Source organism: Austrofundulus limnaeus, unplaced genomic scaffold (genome assembly GCF_001266775.1).
Source record: "Austrofundulus limnaeus strain Quisiro unplaced genomic scaffold, Austrofundulus_limnaeus-1.0 Scaffold221, whole genome shotgun sequence".
Lineage (NCBI taxonomy): Eukaryota > Metazoa > Chordata > Actinopteri > Cyprinodontiformes > Rivulidae > Austrofundulus > Austrofundulus limnaeus.
Genome location: NW_013952623.1, coordinates 447,910 through 452,630, shown reverse-complemented (window position 1 = coordinate 452,630; position 4,721 = coordinate 447,910).

Sequence of the window (4,721 nt, the reverse complement as noted above, 5' to 3'; positions counted from 1 at the left end):
GATTAACAGCAAGTCCAACTGAATTTGTGTCACAAATTATTTGTAATATTTTTATGAATGAATATATTTGTTACTAATATTAATTTAATTCAACAACCCCCCGCAAGTGGTGTCAGATGCGGTTTTGAAAAAAAGCAGTTTAAAATGCCTCCAAACTTCAATGAATGCATAATTTGAAGCTGGCTTGTAGTTTGACATCTTCACATTAGTATTGTAGTGTTATACAACAGCATTGATAGCCAGTTTAATTTAATCTAACAATTTATGTCATTAGTCTACATTATTACATTTAAAATTATAATTTCAATTCAAACAGAATAACTTAATGTCAACATAATTGTGGAGTGTGATTTATTTTCAACTCGAAATATCTTCAAACTAATGAAATATAAAGTTATTAGTGAAGAAAATCCATCTAACAGCAGACTGACTGCACTTAAAATAGGTTTTCTTCCAGAATGGTCCAGTATTTGGCTCCATCCATCATCCCATTAATTTTAACCATCTTCCCTTGCTGAAGAAAAGCAGGCCCAAACCATGATGCTGCCACCACCATGTTTGACAGTGGGGATGGTGTGTTCAGGGTGATGAGCTGCGTTGCTTTTACCCTGAGACTATCGCAGAGCAAGTGCTTGATTACACACAGACGGGTTCTATTTATCATCATCAGTCATTTAGGACAAAACTGGATCATTCAGAGATCCTCACTGAACTTCTGGACTGAGTTTGCTGCACTGAAAGTAAAGGGGCCAAATAATATTGCACACCCCATTTTTCAGTTTTTTATTTGTTATAAAAGTTTAAAATATCCAATAAATTTCATTCCACTTCACGATTGTGTCCCACATATTGTTGATTCTTCATAAAAAATAAACATTTTATGTCTTTGTTTTTGAAGCCTGAAATGTAGCAAAAGTTTGAAAAGTTCAAGGGGGCCAAATACGAGGCACTGTATTTACCTCCTTGGATTTAAGGTCTCATGGCTTAGGTATATGTTGGACAGATTTACAGACAATGTCAGAGTGGGCGTGACTTTGTGCAAATCAGCTGAAACAATATTAACCAGGCGCTCCACACAAACTCACACTGAGCACATTTAGCACATCGTAAACTAAAACCCTGCTGAACCCAGAAGAAGCGAAGCAGAGTAAAGCTATCAAGAGCAAAGGAGGGAGGAGGAGATGACATGGGAAGAGGAGGAGGACACACCTGGTATTAGCTTTTCTCCAGACGGTCTCAGATGGAGGCTGAGACGGATGGAAGGCAGGAGGAGTAGTGGGAAGGGTGAGGGGAACAACGAGATCCTTGGAGAGAACGTGAGAGATTGTTGAGCATTAATAATGAAAATTGGCTCCTTAGGGACTTTTTCCCGACATCAATAATGAATCAGACTCAGCTGGAGGAGCCAAAGGAAAGCGAACAGAAAGAAACTGTTAGTGCAAATTAGCTAAACTTTTTGGCATTGAAGCACTTCCTGGTTGATCTGACAACACATGCCTTCAAAAGCACTAACCTGCAGTTAAACATCATAAAGGACTGGGACTTATTTGCATCTGAAGCAAAAAATGGTAATCATCCTGTGTCCCTTAGTGAGTCCAACTGAAAATGAGGTGTTTTCACAGGTTCCACTAAAACCAACCAGATAACGTGAAATTACAGAAAACATTTCCTGAAAGAGAGCAGAGGTGGATTTTGAAATGTTCCCACATAGTTTGAGCTATGAAAAAAAAATATATATATACACATATATATCCTCAAAAGTTTATTTACACACAAAAAAAATCTAAACTAATTCACAAACTGTTCTTGGGGGATGATAAATAGACACAAAAAAATGAATGGGTTTTTTTTTCTCTCTTTTGGGCTTGTAACATCTTTATCACCTGTCAGCCAAAAGGTGTGTCCAAAGAACTTTTCATTCAAAAAGTCTTCATTTGATCCAAAATGCTACTGCTAGAGTTCTAACAAGAGTTGGAAGGAGATATCATATTTCTGCTGTTTTATGTCCTGATGCATCTCAGTAATCCAGGTTAAAAAAAAACTCAAAACATTTAAGTAGGTCCTCTGGAAAGATTTTGCTTTAATGAAACATTTTGTCTGTCCTCCAAGAGGCTTCTCTCCACTGGCTCCCTGTCAAATACAGAATAGAGTTTAAAATCTTACTTTATTCTTCTTTAGTTACAAAAAGTAACTACTCAGTTATGACTGAGTAGTTACGTTTTGGTGTCTTTGGTAACTACTGCATAGTTACTGAGTAATTACTCTTTGGTGTCTTTGGTAACTACTCTGTAATGACTGAGTAGTCCTTGAGTAGTTCCTCAATAGTTAAGCTTTTTTGTGTACCTTAATGGTGTCAGGTAACTACTCAGTAACTACTCAGTAGTCCTCGAGTAGTTACTTTTTTGTGTCTTTGGTAACTACTCAGTAGTTATTATTTGGTGTCTTCAGTAACTACTCAGTAACTCAGTAGTCTCTGAGTAGCTACTGAGTAGTTCCTCAGTAGTTAAACCTTTTTTGTGTACCTTATTGTAAAGTGTTACCCCATATTTTCCTAACAGAGCACTTCACTCTCAGACTGCAGGTTTACTTGTGGTTCCTCGAGTTTCTAAAAGTAGAATGGGAGGCAGAGCTTTCAGTTATCAAGCTCCTCTCTTGTGGAACTAACTCTGTGAGGCTGATACTGTCTGTCTCACTGTCTACTTTTAAGACTAGACTTACGGTTTTCCTTTTTTGGTAAATCCTGTGGTCAGTGTTGGTTTCCCTAGTTATTCCTTAGTTCTGCTGCTATACAGGGCTCTAGAGTGAGACCAATTTGGTCGCACCTGAGTTCTTAATAATGTGACTAGAAAAACTCTCCAGTTGTTTGAGGAGGGTGGATGGTCCATTTAATCCTGATACAAGTTTAAATGGACACTGCTTTCAGCAAATCAAACAAACTGCAGTTCGTTTTATCCAATCAGAGCTTGGTGGTGGTGGTGGTGGTGGTGGTGATGGGGGTGGGGGGTCTTTCAGTGAGGCCAGGTGCAGCAGAGACAAACTGCAGGTTAAAGCAGTGGCCGGAGCAGCTGGTCTGTCCAGAGTGAGCAGACCTCTCCTCCCACACTTTGCTCAAAAACTGTCCATCTTACCAAGTTTTAAAATGTTATATCAGCCAAAATGTCTTTTTGATCTCGTTTTGAGACTGATTTACTAAACAAAAACTGATTGTGCAAGAATAATAATCTTGTTTTCAGAATGTGTAAGATTATTTGTCTTGTTAGTCTGAAAATTTGACTCAAATTAAGTCAAAAAATTTCTGTCAATGCAGTAAGAAAATTTTACTTGGTAAGATTCTTGAAATAAGAAAAAAATGAGTCAAATCAAGTATTTCAAGAATCTTACCAAGTAAAATTTTCTTACTGCATTGACAGAAATTTTTGACTTAATTTGAGTCAAATTTTCAGACTAACAAGACAAATAATCTTACACATTCTGAAAACAAGATTATTATTCTTACACAATCAGTTCTTGTTTAGTAAATCATTCTTAAAACAAGATCAAAAATACTTTTTGGCTGATATAAGATTTTAAAACTTGGTTAGGTGGACAGTTTTTGCAGTATTTTCATGATGGTTGTAATTATTTCTATTCTTAATCCTAACATGCATTTTTTGCTGTGGGTTTTTGTTTTTCTTTACATAGAAAATTCACCTGGACCAGTCCTTTTGTGTTTTCCTGTGTCTCTTTCCTGTTCTCTCAAACCCAGCCGGTCCAAGCAAATTACAGCCTGCCCTGAGCTTGGTTTTTCTTGTTAAAAGGGAGTTTTTTGACTGTCACCAATGTGCTGCTCAGGACAAATACTGCAACAAAGTGAAGATTTAACACAATCTGCTATATTCCTTAAATTGACAACTTTTACTAATTGGATTTATAAATATAAATGTGAATGTTTTAGTGTAGTGCTCTGAAATTATGTTTGTTGTGACTTGGCGTTGTATGAATAAACAGAATGGACATGAAATGAACAATTGGAGTCAACTCGTTCTGTTAGCAAAATTTCTAATGAACAACTGTGCAATTTTCAATAAAGATTTTCAAACTTATTATTGGATGTTCATCTACAATTGATTAAAATTCACAATGCAGCTGATGGAAAGTAGCCAACACAAAATGGCTGTAACTCAGTCAGTGTAACACATTTTTTTTGCTGAAGTTTGATGTGATAGTAGCTGAGAGTTATTCCCAACAAATACTCTTGAGTTTGAAATTTTGTAAGAAGAGATTATGGTTTACATTATTTTCAAGGTTTAACCAAAACAGCTACAAATCATGTCTCAACCTAAGATGAAACTTTGGGCTGAAGGTGCAGCAGGCGATATGGATTCATTTTAAAGAGTAACTTACCCCAAAATTAACTTTTTTTAGCTGATAAACTGTCTAGAATGTGTCTAAAATGTTATATAGTACTGTTTCTGTGCTAATTTTGATGTTTTTGTGCATATTTGTTCAAATCTGTAATATTTGGTCTAAAAACGTGTTTTTGCTGCTCATATGGGTAGAGCAGTGGTATTGCAGGCTAATTTGCATATTGGTTAACGGCTCTCCACGGTGACGTGTCTTCTCCACGGTTTCGTCACAGCGGCTGTGTTCTGGTATAAAAGCCTCTCTCTAAGATTTGACATCATTTTGCAGGTATACGGACATATACAGCAATCTCGCGGATTTTTTCAAGTCTTACGGAT